General features: G+C 39.9%; 1 protein-coding gene across 5 annotated transcripts in view; it reads right to left on the reverse strand.

Annotated features, from left to right (window-relative positions):
• The window catches only part of ANK2 (ankyrin 2), a 661,731-nt gene that overhangs the window by 517,169 nt on the left and 126,375 nt on the right, over window positions 1-18,187 (reverse strand). The gene's annotated exons all lie outside the window — the stretch shown is intronic.

Consider the following 18,187-nt stretch of genomic DNA (forward strand, 5'->3'; position numbering starts at 1 on the left):
ACAGCCCAGTTTAGACCTAAACTCAAGTAATCAAGTAACTACCCTCAAAGCAAATAGCTATGTAGTTAGTGTACAGATGAGATTTTGTACAGCTGAATTGGAAACCCACCTATTATTTACTTTGGAGTTTACGTTCTTTAATAGGCTAAAATATGTGTGCTACCCACCACACCTGCAGTAAAGAAGATATTTAAGACAACCCTCAGTCAATGAAAATAATCACATATTTAGTTTGGGTCTCAGTCTAAAACCTAGTTAGGCGAATATACACAGACTTTGCAAGAATCCTGTATTCCTCAGAAATGAATTTAAGTTCCAAATTTTAAGGAATTCCAACCTAATGAGTACTCCATATACAACATCAACCTCTCCTTTCCCTAATAACATATAAATCCAAGAGCTTGAGTGTAGCCCAGCTAATTAGGATTTTGTCAAACAATAGTCCTTTTCTTTAAATCTGCGGCTTCTCACCCAGATGATAAAAAGCTATTTCAGCTCAATATTTCTACTTAATTGGTTTGCACTCTCACAAGGACCTCCCTGGCCCCTCCAATAGAACCCCACATCAGAGTCTCTAGGGGGAATGCTTTGCCTCTGAGGAAAGCACAGTTCTTCTAAGACTTAAGCTTGGCTTTCACATTCACCCACTGAATTAAATGGAAGGGCTTTGCTTCTTTTAGCTTCAACTACCTTCCCTAAGCACAGCTTTGGAAACTTGTGCATGTCAAAGGAAGTTTGTTTACCGTTAGAAAAGTCCAGCAGAATTAACAGTGAAGTAATTCTTTTGTACCCTTTGGCAGCCCCTAGGGCTAGGGAATCCCAAATCACAATAGCCCCAGTCACCCAAACTTAGAAAGCAAGTCTTATATCTGAAAAACAGTCATTGTAAAATCTTTCCACTTTAAAATGTTAACTTATTATATACTGTACTGGTATTTACGAAACTCATGTAATGGAGCAGGCCCCTAATTTAGCAATCATTGCCTTGTTTTGTAAAACATATGGTGATAGACTTTTAGACCTAAAGACACCAGAAATCATTTCTTCCAACCACTTCGTTTTTCCAGATATTTAATCTAAGATCCAGAGGGTTCAAGTGTTGTTTTTTTCCAGTCAGTAGCTGGGTGGATCCAGAGCCCAGGTCTTTTCAATTGTTTTCTAGTGCTCAAACAAAAACTTAAAACAAACAGCAACAACAAAACCAGATGCACCTAGGTGGCTTGTTCAGTCAGAAGAGCAGGTGGCTCTTGATCTTGGGGTCGTGAGTTCGAGCCCCATGTTGGGTACAGGAATTACTTAAATAAACTTAAAAAAAAAATTCCAACCACCATTTAAAAAACAAACAAACAAAGCAAATAACCTCTGTTTAAAAATTGGGGTGACATTACAATAGCCAAACTAAGGAAAGAGCCTAGATGTCCATCAACAAATGAATGGATAAAGAAGATGTGGTAGAGGGCATCTGGGTGGCTCGGTCATTAAGCATCTGCCTTCAGCTGGGGTCATGATCCCAAGGTCCTGGGATCAAGCCCCGCATCGGGCTCTGGGCTCAGCTGGACACCTGCTTCTCCCTCTACCATTCCCCCTGCTTGTGTTCCCTCTCTCACTGTGTCTTTCTCTCTGTCGAATAAATAAAAGCCTTTTTTAAAAGTTGGGAGGCAAAGTGGGGGGCTTGGTGGGGTAGGGAAGGAAAAAGTGAAACAAGACGGGATCGGGAGGGAGACAAACCATAAGAGTCTCTTAATCTCACAAAACAAACTGAGGGTTGCTGGAGGGTAGGGGATAGGGAGAGGGTGGTTGGGTTATGGACATTGGGGAAGATATGTGCTTTGGTGAGCACTGTGAAGTGTGTAAACCTGGCGATTCACAGACCTGTACCCCTGGGCCTAATAATACATTATACGTTAATAAAAAATCTTAAAAAATTTTAAAAAAAGATGTGATATATATATATACAATGGAATATTATGCAGCCATCAAAAAACACAAAATCTTGCCATTTGCAAGACATGAATGGAACTAGAGGCTATTAAGCTAAGTGAAATAAGTCAATCAAAGAAAGACAATTATCATATGATCTCACTGATATGAGGAATTTGAGAAACAAGACAGAGGCTCATAGGGGAAAGGAGGGAAAAAATGCAACATGACAAAACCAGAGATGGAGACAAACCATAAGAGACTCTTAATCTCAGGAAACAAACTGAGGGTTGCTGAGGGAAGTGGGGTAGAGAAAGGGTGGTTAGGTTATGGACTTTGGGGAGGGTATGTGTTAGGTGAGAGCTGTGAAGTGTGTAAGACTGATGAATCACAGACCTGTACCCTTGAAGCAAATAATACATTATCATATGTTAATAAATAAAAACAATCTTGGGTGACATTAAATGGTATATCTGGCTCCAAGACACTGTGTGGATTACAAGGTGACTGGGAAGAGAAGTTCAATAAATAGCATGTAAGCAAATAGATGTCTCATTGTGTGAATGACGGAACACTGTAAAGATAAAACATGGACATGAATCCTCCTTTCACTAGACCCATTTGCCCCCATAGGATGGACTGCCTTTGCTGGTATGTACCACCCTACTAGGCGGAACAACACCCTCTTATTTTGCAGAGAATGGTTGCTCTATTATTGGCAGAGCAGCAAGCAGCCAGTGCATTCATATCTAGGTAGCAAACAAACATGGATACCAGGACAAATTTTGTAAGCAGCTTAAATTTTATCTTTTCATGATTTTTTTCAAGTAATAAAGGTCATCAGTTCAGGAAAATGAATCTCTTGATGGAGATCATTCATTAATGATCTAACTTGAAAGCAGCCAGGTGAGAGAAAGCCTCAGAAAGGGCTTGGGGTCCAGGCAGGGTGGTCCCAGAGAGGCAGCAATGCAGCTGCCCTCCGAGCCTTTTGCACACATACATGCTCCTCAGCAGAGCTTTATTAAAGAGACTTCAGGCAGCGGAACAAAATTCTCTGGCTTCCAGCCATATAAGCTGGCAGCAAATAAGAGGCAATGGAAAAAGGGTACAGGCTTCAGCCAAGAGAGTTCTCCTCCCCTGAGGGCTCCAGCCGTCCTGGATACAAGAAGAATCCTGCTTAGGCCGGATAATCCAGAAAGACAGACATCTAACTGGGCCTACTTCTCTTTATCCTTTCTCCAAATCCAGAAAGCACAAACGGAGAGGACCAGGAATTTCAAAGTCATGGTATTTTAATGTAAATATTGAAACAGATGATCATAACTATCTTGTGTAAAACTATAATCCTTTGAGATAATACAACTAAGAAACAACACCAAGTTCCCTCCTTGGCTTTGCGCAGGGACTGTTCAGTCCTTGGTCAGGCATATGTGTCTGTCACTTACTTCACAAAACATCGGGGTAGGCTGTGCGATATACACTGGCTTTAATCTGAGGACAGTTAAGTCACGTTTTCCTGGGGTGGTTGTTGGCATTGGACAAACCCTAAAAGGAAACCAGACTCCCAAGCTGCTTGGGCACACACTTTGAGTATCTCCATCTCAATGTGTGCAAGAGAGGTTATTAATTAACACAAGAGTCTTCAATACCATCCATTAGGTAAATGACCGCTGTCCATGCAATGGAGACCGACTGGAATCACTGAACGGACAGCTCTGCTCTGCACGGTGAGTGAGCACCTGTCTAGCCTCGCTGCATAACAACTCTGAGGCAGCTTTTGTACTTAGAACTTCATTTGTTCCTGTGTCTGTCACACAGCAACGAGTTCTGACACCTGATACAACCACAAGGTTAGGAACCCTACTGCCAGGACCTCAGGACATTTGCCTCCGATGAACCTTCCATATGCTAGTGATTGCAGGAATGCAAGACAGGGGAGACAGGGGAGACCAGAGGTGATCTTCCAGGTTGGCTGACTGCCTTGCGCTTGCTCACGATCAAGTGTATGTTCATGGGACACATGCCTTTGTTGTATCAGATTACCTGGTACTAAGATGTGGACTGGACAGAAGACAACTCCCAATCATCTTTACCACCACAGAGGCTACTATGTGTGCCAGAAAGACCTGAGAACTGTGAATGACCATACTCTCCAGAGAGATGGGCCATTGGACCCCACTACTGCCCACATCTATCTGTGTTTGTTTTCCCCAAACAGACAGGAAACTGATGGGAAATTACCCACACCATATCCCTCTCTAGAATAAGGTACTATAAAATTGTCACTGCTGCATTTACTTCTATAATCCCCAGGTTTATTAGCAAAATGATAAACTAGGAAAGAAAAGGATGATATTCAAGGGTGATGTTGGTAGCTGTACATAACCGCTGACAGGATGGGAACCCTAGAGACCTAGGGTGACCAGAGGCACAGCCTCTGATTGTTAAGTAAGCTGTGAATCACATGGGATTTTCAGTAAACAGGATTCTTCAGGCTCCTTGCTTTTGGTTTTGTTCTCAGGCCTTCTCAGTTCAACCATCAAAGGTTTTTCTGCTGCTTTTTACAAGAACCCTCTTCTGTGAAGAAAAAAGAAATTATGCTGAGAATTATGCTGCCAGGGGGCTCCTGGGTGGCTCAGTGGGTTAAGCCTCTGCCTTCAGCTCAGGTCATGATCTCACGTCCTGGGATCAAGCCCCGCATCAGGCTCTCTGCTCAGCAGGGAGCCTGCTTCCCCCTCTCTTTCTGCCTGCCTCTCTGCCTACTTGTAATCTCTGTCAAATAAATAAATAAAATCTTAAAAAAAAAAAAAAAAGAATTATGCTGCCAGTGTGGTAATTCACTGAAAATACTTGTATGTTAGTTTTTAATCCATTCCTTAGAAGTGATTGGTTAGCATTTGTAGTATGTAATCATGAACCAATACTCCAGAGGAAGTTTCTTAAGCACTTCAAATATCCTCCTTACAATCTAACCCAGAAGGTTTGTTAATTAATACAAACGAGGTTGGAAATAATTTTTCCAGGGGTGCCTGGCTGGCTCAGGGCATCTGCTTTCAGCTCAGGTCATGATCCGGGGGTCCTGGGATTGAGCCCATATCGGACTCCTTGCTCTGCGGGGAGCCTGCTCCTCCCTCTCCCACTCACCCTGCTTGTGTTCCCTCTCTCTCTGTCTTTCTCTCTGTCAAATAAATAAATAAAATCTTTTTAAAAAGTGAAATAATTTTTCCTTGTAAAATGAACGGAGACTCGCTTAGGCCCCACTGCCCTATCTGGATAGCACACTCAACATTTGGAATCCCACTGGTACCCACTCACTCCCCTTCCACCTCATCTCCCACAAACTGAACTGGTGCTATTATGAGAACTTCTTGTGTTTTCCTTAGAATGAGGTTTTCCTAAGAAGTTCTGGACAAGAGTGCAGCATACCTGAGGACAGAAACTGGGGCAAACTCCAGTAACAAGTTCTATAACCCTTCTAGTCGTTTCACTCATGGAGGTATTTATAAGTAGGAATTTGATCTGAGACTTGCTCTCCTTTTATCATAAAGATATTATGGAAGGGATCCACAGCTCCCTTAACATTAACCAATAGAAGCCACTAAGAGTACTTTCCAAAAGAACCTGAAAATTGTTGGCTGGACTGCATGTCTCCCTGAATCCAAAGGCGGGAAAGAAGATTACCTACAATATAGAGAGAAGGTCAAGACAAGAGAGATTTTATTTTATTTTTTTATTTGAAAGAGAGAGAGAGAGAAAACATAACCATCAGGGAGGAGAGGGAAAAGCAGATTCTCCAGTGATCAGGAAGCCCAACCTGGGGCTCCAATCCCAGGACCCTGGGATCATGACCTGTGCTGAAGGCAGATGCTTAATTGACTTGAACCACCCAGGTGCCCCAAAGAGAGACATTTGAAAGGAGAAAAGAAGAGAGTAAATATTCAAAGAAGTTACAGCCATAGTCCTAGATAGAATCATTTTTGCCAACCTCATCTTCTTTTCTAATTTTCCCTTTCTTTCAGTCAATACACGAACTAAGATGGATTATGAGGATTATAAGAACGATCCTTGGAGAATAAGGGACTTTGATATATTATTCCTATTACTACTATCAGATTTGCTACTATCAGATTAGACACAATTTTGGAGTGAGGCAGATCTGAGTTCAGATTTCTATCACTTGAAGGTACCTTAATTCTCTCAACTATGGTTCCTCATCCATCAATCAAAACATACCTTATAATAGCAATTTTGCAAGGTCATTGTAAGGACTTATAAAGATATTATAGAAGGAGCACCTAAAAAAAAAAGTCTAGCACATAGTCTGTGCTCAATATATGACAGTTTTGTTAGTTTTGTTACTGAGGTTATTTTTATGAATTACAATATTGTCACTCATTAGGAGCTTGTATCCATAAAAATAGGGTTTTTTCTCCTCCTAACAAAGGATCTGAGAACTGAGGAAGCAGTGATATCTATAAATAATGCATTATCTTTCCATGAAATAACAGTCATCTTCACTGCCTATAAGTAATTTACAATTCTGATTTTCTCCACCATCTGACGAGAATATGATGGGAATCAAAATATGCCACCCAAAATATGCCACGCTGGCATAAGGACTGTTTTGAACTGAAGGCAATTAAAAGGCAGCAAATGTAGAAAAGGTCTTCGCTTCCCCCCCCCCCATCTGCCTAAAAATAGGACACAAAAATCCCTTTGTGAAGGTGTTCCCCCTTCACTTGTCTATCAGGAGGAAGAAAACAGTCATTATCACTGAAGACAGAAAGACAACAGTGAGATGGGTCTGCACAAGCAAAGCTTACTAAAACAACCCTTACATCCCATCATTTTCCCATATATTTACCTTCCCACAATTTACTGTCCTCATGAGCCCAAACACCTTTTCTTTTCTTTTCTTTAATTACTTCTCCATGACTTATCACCCTTTGTTAAAATGATATAAAGGCTCTCAAGCCAAACTGCTTCTTTGAATTTTCGTTTCATTTAGGAAGGCTTCTGTGCACAAAAAAAATTTAAATTTTTTTAAAAGATTTTATTTATGTATTTGACAGACAGAGATCACAAGTAAGCAGAGAAGTAGGCAGAGAGAGAGGAGGAAGCAGGCTCCCTGCTGAGCAGAGAGCCTGATGAGGGGCTCGATCCCAGGACCCTGAAATCATGACCTGAGCTGAAGGCAGAGGCTTTAATCCACTGAGCCACCCAGGTACCCCAAGATATTAAAATATTACCATCAAATAAAATGTATATACCTTATCTGTTAAAAATCTTTTGTCAGTCCAATTTGCACATCCTAGTAAAAAAACATGAGAGAGTAGAGGACATATTTTTATCTCCCTCCCTTATAAGTGTATATATGTGTTCTGAAACTAGGAACCACCTCTTCTAATTCTAGAGTAGAGAAAAGTAAATAAATAGCTCAAAAGAGCGTTTAGTGCTTTTCCTTTTGAGTTAGATCATTGCTGCTCATCTGACTGAGGAATCGGCATCCTCTGGGAGCCTGATAGAAATACAAAATCTGAAGTTGTACCCTTGATCTATTTAATCAGAATCTGCATGTTAATAAGATCCCAAGTGATGTGTATAAATATCAAAGTTTGCCCAACACTGAATCTCTCATTATCCATAACCCTCCACTTGCATATTTAACGACACTTAAAGCCTAGCCAACTCAGAGTGGTAGTGTTTTATTTTCTTTCCCATCAGTAAGAGGTGATTAAGTAAATCATTGCAACGCAGTAACCTATTATTTCTTTTTTGGAAAAACCCATTCAGAGCCCTGTACTATGTGGAAAAGATGGAATACCCAGGGTGCCAAAATCCAGGCAAATATATTCTTGTAAACTTACAAATGACATGAGAAAGAATACTAGATGAGTATTCCCTAATGCTTTTTCAGTGTGCCTACACACCATGAGCATCTGCCCTTGGTGCTATGGCTGTTTTGGGAGAGATTATATTTTCAATAATATACGGTGACAAACTCAGAAGGCAGACTAGCTTATACATGCAAGAACTGGGGCATCCAGGTGGCTCAGTTGGTTAGGTAGCTGCCCTCAGCTCAGGTCACGATCCCAAAGTTCTGGGATGGAGCCGGCATCTGGCTCCCTGCTCAGCGGGAAGCCTGCTTCTCCCTCTCCCTCTGCCTGCCACTCCCCCTCCTTGTGCTCTCTCTCCCTTCCTCTCTGTCAAATAAATAAATAAATGAAATATTATACATTAAAACTAATTTTATCCACAAGTCTTTTATAACTTTTTTTGAAACTCTTTTTCTTTTTTGCATATTGCATATTCTTTTGCATATTTTTGCATTTTCTCTCTTTAAACAGACTTTAGACAGGTTTCTCTGGGCCCTTTCCTCCGCTAAGCCTCCATTTTGGACCCCATCCTTGATGGGCTTGGATAGCCAAATTTTAGCAAGAAGCCTGCTAAGACAGTTTATAAAGAATCCCTCATTCTCAATTATTTGATCAAATTCCTCATCTCTCACCCTTTATATCTGGTTACCATGGCTTATCCTCAGCAAGAATCCTGTTAAGTCAGTTTGGAAAGAATCCCCTTTCCTTGATGTCTCCTCTTAGTAAAACCCACTGACTTCCTTCTCTCTTCCTTGACTATAAATTTCCAGGTGTCTGCTGGGTTTGGAGAGCAGCTCCATCTCTCTCTCCTATTACAATCTCTCTTTCCTATTACAATGATCTTGACACCTTTCACAATAGTCCTGAATAGTTTTCCCTGCCATTTTAGCAAGAGCAAGTGTCAGAATGAGTTTTTTCTCTAACAATACACTTCCTTAAAAATTCTTCTTTAGAGGGGCACCTGGGTGGCTCAGTGGGTTAAAGCCTCTGCCTTCGGCTCAGGTCATGATCTCAGGGTCCTGGGATCGAGCCCCGCATCAGGCTCTCTGCTTAGCAGGGAGCCTGCTTCCTCCTCCTCTCTCTCTCTCTCTGCCTATTTGTGATCTCTGTCTGTCAAACAAGTAAATAAAATCTTTAAAAAAAAATTCTTATTTAAAGGCAGCTGGGGCACAGGAAAACATTGGCAAGAAGTATAGCCTATCCACAAAGAGCTATAAAACATTGGGAACAGTTTGTTTGAATAAAATATATTTTATTAAAAGTATACTTGGGACTTTTAGCTTACCAAATGCAAGTTAAGTTATGCAAGGCCACAATTTCATCCAGATGCCAGGCAGGAATAGTCCAAAGAAAATCAAACATCTAAATGACACTCCAAAAATGGGAAGTCGCAAAATATTAATGATATATTTCTGTTTGGAGTATGGATAGAAATGAACAAGCTGAATAGAGGTACAGTGATTCTGCATTAACTCATATCTTGGTCAGCCACCCACATCTAAGTGTCTCAGACCGTTCATGAAACTTAAATTAAGTCCCAGAAAAGCGATTACATGAGATCTCTCATATCCCTCCAAAGGCCATCCAGATGGTAACAGGGACATAAGAACCAAAGATAGTCAGCCCAAGTCCAAAGAACTGATGTATTCCATCACATCAAGCTGTTTCATCCCCACTGAGGACATTTTTGAACAGACTTCTAAGCACTCTGAAGTCTGAAAATTAGCAAAATAGGTTAAAGTAGATGCAGTCATTAAAATGTGGATAGACGAAGGGGCACCTGGAGTCGCTCAGTTGGTTGAGCGTCTGCCTTCAGCTCAGGTCATGATCCCAGGGTCCTGGGATCGAGTCCTGCATCAGGCTCCCTACTCCACAGGGAGTCTGCTTCTCCCTCTGCCTCTCCCCCTGTTCTCTATCTCTCTCTCAAATAAATAAATAAAATATTTTTTAAAATATTAATTAAATTCATTAATTAACTAGATGTGGATAGATGATAAGACAATTTCAGAACACTTTCTTAGTGTTCTCTCTCTCTTTTTTTTTTAAGATTTTATTTATTTATTTGACAGAGATCGCGAGTAGTCAGAAAGGCAGACAGGGCAGGGGGGGTGGCGGGAAGCAGGCTCCCTGCTGAGCAGAGAGCTCAACGGCAGGACTCGATCCCAGGACCCTGAGATCATGACCTGAGCCAAAGGCAGAGGCTTAACCCACTGAGCCACCCAGGCACCCCCAGTAGATGTCTAAAATTCACAAGGAATAGAGTAGAAATGCTGGTAGCACCTCAGTCTGAGCCAGCTGACGGCTGTTGAGAGAAGGCAGATGGATACAGGGCTTTGGGCTATTGGTGCTACTGCTAAGGTGAGTCCAGGAGGCAGGGCAACCCACCAGGAATTTGCACAAGGCCAGGGGTGTGTCTCTCTGGAAGATGACCCCAGGTCTATGCACTTGTTCTTAATTTTCACAAAATACGGCAGAAGGTGTTCCTGCTAATAATGCAATTTATCCTCTAAGGTCTCTATGAGAGAAAGTAAATATTAGGAAGCTGCCTGTTCCCATACATCTAAGCCACCTCTCTCAGAGAGCTTTTTCAGTACCAACGTTAGTATTTTGCTGTCCATCTGCCTGAGTCCTCGGCATCTTCAATTAACTTATAACTCCTGGGGAAAAGTATTATACATTAGCTCCCTAGTGAATAAAGTTTTCCACTTTAAAAATGAGGAAACCTAGGAAAGAATAATGAACTTGCCCAGTGTCATATAGCCAATGCAGAACCCATATTCACGGTCCATACCCAGAGAGTACAAAGCATGTCTTAATCAATGTATTTGTAGGATTAAGCAAGGAAACAACAAAGTCAAACTTGTGTCATTAGGAGCTTAATATTTAGAAACAAATTAAAGTCTTTTCGCAGTTGGGCAATATGTGCTCAACCTAAGTCTCTGATAACCAATCAGAAACACAAATAATACTGGAATGTAAGTAACCAAAATCAGATCACAGCAGCTCATCTTTCATTCTACCCCACTCCCACACTCTACTCCCACACTGAGTCCCATCTCAGAACAGTGGTGCTCCCTCCCCTTCTCTTTCCTCACCCCTACCCCCATCTCTGTATCGTGAGTCCCAAACTGAATGAACCATCAAGACACAAGTCCAATACGAACTCATAGTTTTCGTCCTGACCCTTCTTCCTCTTATAACCCCGCTTTTGGGCAATTAGCGATCACATTCTCTTAAGCCAGAACTCACTGATGCCTTCCTAGAATACTACCTCTTCCAGATAGCCATCCCATCCCGAATCATGTCGAGTTAAGCACTCATTCCCACAATATTGGTCCTATCATCTCTTCCCTGTAGGCTACTATATTTTCCCAACTTGTGTCCCTGTCTCGTGACCACCATTCACATAAACTATGTAAACTAGGTAAAAGTGACCTCCCGAAAACATAACCTCACCAAGGAAGGCATGTCAGGCCCTGTGGTTATCCGGCCTGCATTATCTAAAGTCTCCTACTCTAGACCTTAACCATAATCAACTGCTTAAAACTCCTTAAATATGCCAGACTGTTTTTTTTTTTAATTTTTGGTTCTTCATTTATGTATCTCTCTGTATTTCCAGGCACCACCTCCCCCAAATTCTGTAATCTATATAATCTACTTCCTAGTCTCTCCCTCCCAGGTTTATAAGATTCTGTTAAAGAATCATTTCCTCTGGGGTGCCTGGGTGGCTCAGTCGTTAAGCCTCTGCCTTCAGCTCAGGTCATGATCCCAGGGTCCTGGGATTGAGACCCACATTGGGCTCCCTGCTGGGTGGGAGGCCTGCTTCTCCCTCTCCCGCTCTCCCTGCTTGTGTTCCCTCTCTCGCTGTGTCTCTCTCTGTCAAATAAATAAATTAAATCTTTAAAAAAAAAATCATTTCCTCAAAAATGAAATGGGAGGAAACCAGAGAGGGAGACAAGCCATAAGAGACTCTTAATCTCAGGAAACAAACTGAGGGCTGCTGGGGTGGAGGTGGGTGAGAGGGATGGGGTGGCTGGGTGATGGACACTGGGGAGGGTATGTGCTATGGTGAGCTCTGTGAATTGTGTAACACTGATGAATCACAGACCTGTATCCCTGAAACAAATAATACATTATATGTTAAATTTTAAAATTAAAAAAAAAAAAATCATTTCCTCTCTGGTGCCTTTCCAACCACCATCTAACATCTATAGAAGTGTCCATTTCTTCCTTTGGTTCCCCATTTTTGGCCGTTTATAGCTCAACATTGGCCCTGTAACACTCTACTCTCCTCTTACACATACATCTTCCTCCATTAGACTCTAGGCTCCTTGAGGACAGGAACTATATATAAATCATTCGAGTATCTCCTGTAGTTATTCTATGCATGTAGTTGGGGATTTTTTTTTTTTTAAGATTTTGTTTATTTATTTGACAGAGAGATCACAAGTAGGCAGAGAGAGAGAGAGAGAAGGGAACAGGCTGCCTGCTGAGCAGAGAGTCCAATGCGGGACTTGATCCCAGGACTCTGGGATCATGACCTGAGCCAAAGGCAGAGGCTTCAACCCACTGAGCCACCCAGGCGCCCGGGAATTTTTCTTTTTAACTTTTTTTTTCTATTAATATATCACAGCACTCACCATAGCTGTAGTTGGCAATTATTAAACACTTGTTTAATGAATGAATGAATGAATGACATTTATGAATGCTTAGGTATTTAGTTCTACACCATCTTGTGGCCGATCCTAGAAATGGCACCTTCTCCAAAATACTAAAATCCCGTCAATTTAGAAACATTCCTAATTTCCCCTAGATTTCCCCTTATTCCCAACTGTCCAAAATACTCAGGAAGATGGAAGACTCAATTGATCAGCTAATTTTAATAGGTGTTCTTCTAATATTAAAAGGAAAACATGTTTTAATAATTTAAATCCAAGAAAATTAAAAGCTCAAGGAATCAACCTCTCTCCAGTTATTCTGTATTTTTTAAAGGGAGCAGTTTGTATGGATGTAGGTAAAACAAAAGTTTCTTTTTTTTAAAGTTCCTTTAGGGGTGCCTAGGTGGCTCAGTCAGTTAAGATTCCAATTCTTTATTTAGGCTCAGGTCATGATCTCAGAATTATGAGACTGAGCCCCGTGTTGGGCTCTGCATGCAGCAGGGAGACTGTTTCTCTCCCTCTTCCTCTCCCTCTGTCTCTCCCTCAACCCCTCCCCGCTGCTTGCCTGTGCAGGCATGTGTGTGCTCTTTCTCTAAAATAACAAATAAACAAATAAATAAATATTTAAAAATTTTTTTAAAAGGAGTTCCTTTAGGAAACTAAACTCTAGTAGATATTTTTAGAGTGATTATTGGCCTTTCTATCATGTGTTTTATGCTGTTGTACAAAATCAATTCAAATTTACCATTATACACATCAGATACAAACTGAAGTCACTATAAATAAATAACTTATTTTATTTTCCAAGAAGTGGAGTCTACAAAATGGATTTAAATATTACATGCACTCAAATGTTTTCTTTTAAAAGCAAAGAGCCCAGATGACAATATGTCTTTTCTCCAAATGCCTGCTTAATTTCTTCCAATGCTTTCTTGATTGAGGCCATGTGTTATCTTGAGAGGTTTGTTTTATGTTTTTTGGTTTGTTTTTTTTTTTTTCTTTCCTGTCAGTATTCCATTCCAATACTCTTACTTAGGATTCACCAAAGAAAACGGTCCTATTATCCCATAAGAAATGCATCAGAAGAAAAAAAAAGAAAGAAATGCATCAGAATTTTAAATAGGACTCATGTAAATGTCTATTCATTTATAGAAATTTCTAACTAGGAAATATGGGAGAAATTTTGTTGTTGATGTTTTTCATACAAGGCTCACATCTTAGCCTAGAAATTTAACTTCAAGCATATTAAATAATATGCTATTCTAACTTTCTATACAGATCAATTTCATTGATTATTTACTATGAGTCTATACTATGAGTCTATACTATAGTTTATACTAGATGTGTAGGGGTATAGAGGAAGGGTGAGCAGATATTGAAGTATAGGGCTTTCTATACTTCCATAAAAATTAGTTGGAAAGATAAAGCCAAAATATGAACACTTTGAGAATTACCAAAAAAAAAAAAAAAAACCCACACACACATTTTAAGTATATTAACAGAGATGCAGACCAGAGTACAAAGAGAGATATCTGGGAGAGATGAGAGTTGAACTGGAGATTTAGGAATATAAAAGATCAAGAAGCTGTTCTCAGACACAGCTGTCCACTTGGGAAAAGATGCAGCAGGAATGAGCACAGCATGTTTCAAAAACATCATCTTTCCTAAAGCATTGTTTGCATGCTGAAGTATCTTTTAAAAGAATATCATGTGATAGGGCAGTGGAGAGACACTTAAATGCCAGTTTGCATCTAGTCCAAAATGCCACAGACTTATGAACAGTCTTTAGGAAGCAAACCAGAAGCAAAAAAGAAAACTTAGATACTGTGCATATCTATTCAATGATGCTAAAGATTTGTCACAAGCTACTGGTGGCAATATTGGAGAATAAATAAAAGAAGCATTTTAAAGAAAAACAATGATATTATAATAATCAACTTTTGGCATATAAGGAAAGTCAAGTCAAAGCTGACTCGATGTTCTAGTATAACAGGAGCAGTGGGGGAGGAGGGGTGCCTTGAGGGTGAATATAGTGAACATGGATTTGAAGTGATGGTGGGATATCTGGATAAAGATATATGTGGGAAAGAGAGTAGAGGAGAAATATTCTTTCCACTCCCTATGTTTCCTCCATGTGGGCAAATGTCCCGTAGTTTAGCCCTCTTGGCCCACTCCACCTCCTCACTCACTCCTTCCTAGATGAGGGTAATTGGGGAAATTGGACATGGGTAGATAGTATTGCTCGTCCTTCTTCTCTTTATTTTGGGGTGGCAACTGTCAATAGGCAGGGCATTCTGCTCTACCCCACCTTTAAGTTTTTAAAGTGGACTAGGTCCAGTATTAGGAGGTCAATTTTCACAACCATAAGCCACATTTTCCAATGGTAGCTCTATTAGTGATGAAGATTATATTTTGGTTTTATCTATTTTACTCCTCGTCTATCCCTTAATTGACTCAGATCTTGGCTGTGGAGGATGAAAGCTACTCTTTGGTCCACTAAAATTTAATAATGTCCTTCAGGTAAAGAGATCATACACAGAGAGGCTGATTTGAGAAGTATCAACATATATGGGTCTTAGTTGAAGCTGAACTTTCTAGGAGTGAGTGTAAAGAAATAAGAGCAGAAGATGGCAGGCAGACAAATGAATGACCAAAGAAGACTCACTAAAGTATTCCAATATATTTCAAGCAAAAAAGAATGGCACAATTAATGGCGGGAAATCATGCGGCAATAAGAGAAAAAAAACCCAATCAACTCCTATTTGACAAAACTATAAAATATGTGTAGGTAATGAGAAAAAGGAAGAAAAGGTAAAGCAAGAAAGGTAGGTTAGAGCCCAATTTTAGAAAAATTTAGACATTTCTAGAGAACAATGAGGAAAGCCTATGTATTCCTAATGACTTGGACTCTTCCTTAAGAAGCATAAACCAGAGACAGCATATTTCCAGTTTGGAAAGTAAGAGATATCAAACAAGCAGAAGAAAGAGAAATTCAGACTGGGATGATAAACCAGGTGTGTACAATGTAATAGGGGGAGGGAGAGAGAATGAATAAAGGTGACAACTATAGAGACCCGAGTGGCCTTTGGCAACTTTTAATTATAGAGTCTGAGAGAGAAATAATTGCAAGATCTCAAAGCTGTCTACCATAAAGACTGGTCATTAAATATCACTAAAAGAAATAAAAAGGTTAGCTATGACACCAAAAGCACAGGCTAAAGAATAAAAAAATATAGAGAAATGGCATTATATCAAACTTAAAAACTTCTGCACATCAAAGGAAATAATCAACAGAGTGAATAAGGAACCTAGAGAATATGAGAAAATAATTATAAATTCTGTATCTGATAAGAGGTTATTATTTAGAACATATAAGAAACCTCTACAATTCAAGAACATCAACCAAAAAATCCCAAATAATGGGTTTATATAATGAGTCTCTATAAAATGAGAAAGGACTTGAATGGACATTTCTCAAAAAGAAAAAAAAAAAAACGCATACAAATGGCCAATAAGCCCATGAAAAGATGCTCACCATCACTAGTCAATAGGAAAATGCAAATCAAAACCATATGAGATATCACTTCACACTTACCAGGATGACCACCGTGAAAAGAACAGAAAATAACAAGTGTCTGTGAGAATGAGACTTTGGAACACTTGTACGCTACTGGTGGGAATGTAAAATGGTACAGACATTACCGAAAATAGTATGGAGGCCCCTCAAAAAAAAAATGAAAACTAGAATTACCATATGACCCACCTTTGCGTATTTATCTAAAAGAATTCACAGTAGGACCCTGAAAAGATAATTGCATACTCATGTTCATCACAAGCCAAAAGATGGAAGTAACCCAGCTGTCCATTTAGTGATGAATAAAGAAAATATGGTATATACACGCCATGGACTATTATGGAGCTTTAAAAAAGAAGAAAATCCTGTAGCATGCCACAACATGGATGAACTCCAAGGAACATTATGCTAAGCAAAATAAGCCAGTCATGAAAGAACAACTACAGCACAATTCCACTCCTACGAAGTATCTAAAGTAGTCAAAATTAGAAATAGAATGGTCAAGGTGGCTGCCAAGGGCATGGGGAAGATGCAAGAGAAAATTAGTGTTTAGTGGGTGTAGAATTTCCGCATTACAAGATGAAAAAAAAAGTTCTTGAGATCTCTTACACAATAATGTGAACATACTTAACACTACTAAACCATACACTTAAAAATGGTCATGATGATATATTTAATGTCACACGGTCTTTAAACCACATTAAAAAAAAAAAGAAAGAAAGAAAGGGGGAAAAAAGAAAAATTTGTTTATTCGTTTGGAGTGGAGAGGTGACATCAGGCTTGACTTGTCACATGTAGACACACTCTGCAACTAGTGCCAAAATGTCCTCTATAAAAATAGCAGATTATGTTGTCAACTCTGAATGCCTGAATACATCAATTTGTCTTACATGTCACTTTTTTGGGACTATGCCCCACTTTAACTTTGGCCTCCATACAGATGCTCATGTAAATCCCTTCCATGGCTCAATAAACATGGACTATGAAACCACATTCTACCCTCTTGATGCCAAAACAAAACACTCCAGGATAAATGCAATTTTGCAGATTGTTCCATAGACCCACAATTGCTATTCCATGCTCAGAACCAAAAGACTGTTCCTTCTTATTACAAAACAGTGTATGCACATCCATCAAACTCTTGCTCCATTCCTTATGGGTAGGGTGAGTCAGAGGCAAGGAAACTGGATGACCTTTATTTTTCTACCATAAATGCATTTCAACTCAATTTGGTGCAATTCAATTTAACATGTACTTCATGTCTATTTTTGCCAGGCACTGAGGATCAAAGATGAGTGAGTCAAGACTCCTACCTTCAAACAGCTGAAAGTCCAACAGGTATGACAAGCACATACATACATAAATATATAATAATAAAAGATCTCTAATAGAAGCTTTATCAAATCATATGAAAGCACAAACTGAAGAGAACTACTTTTTCCTGCGACGATCCCGTAAAATACAGAAGTGAGATTTTGAGAAAGAGATGGAAAGAACTGACATCTTGAAGCTCCCCTAATGGCCTGTGTACTTTATGCAGATTCTCTTATTAAATCCATTTTTCCAAGGAGAAGACTAGGAATCAAATGAGCTCTTCATCCAAGTCTGCCTAGCTCTAAAGCTACTCTTTTAGATGAGTAATGATGTGCCCAGGGAAAAATAGGGAGACACTACTCATGGCTGAAGGAACAAAAGTGAACACGGACCCAGGAATTCTGCCACAAGTGAGAGGAGTGATTAACGCCATGTGACAAGAGCAGAGAAGATGATGGGAATACTAGCCAAAAATACATTTGAGGAAAGTCAGTTGGTACTGGATTGTGAAGGGTGTTCTAATATTAGCAAGTAATCTGAATTAAAATTCTGTAAACCCCAGGCACTTGGGTGGCTCAGTTAATCAGCGTCTGCCTTCAGCTCAGGTCAGGATCCCTGGGTCCTGGGATCAAGCCCCACATTGGCTCCCTGCTCGGCGGGAAACTTGTTTCTCTCTCTCCTGCTTCCCCTGTTTGTGTTCCCTCTCTTGCTGTGTCTCTCTCTGTCAAGTAAATAAATAAAATCTTTAAAAAAAAAAAAAAATTCTGTAGGCCAGCAATTTTAAGCCCATCCAAGGAGTTCTCCATTTTTTTTTATATCAAGTAATTTGTCATAGGATTTATTTT

The sequence above is a fragment of the Mustela nivalis genome (genome assembly GCF_964662115.1).
Source record: "Mustela nivalis genome assembly, chromosome: 4".
NCBI classification, from domain to species: Eukaryota; Metazoa; Chordata; class Mammalia; order Carnivora; family Mustelidae; genus Mustela; species Mustela nivalis.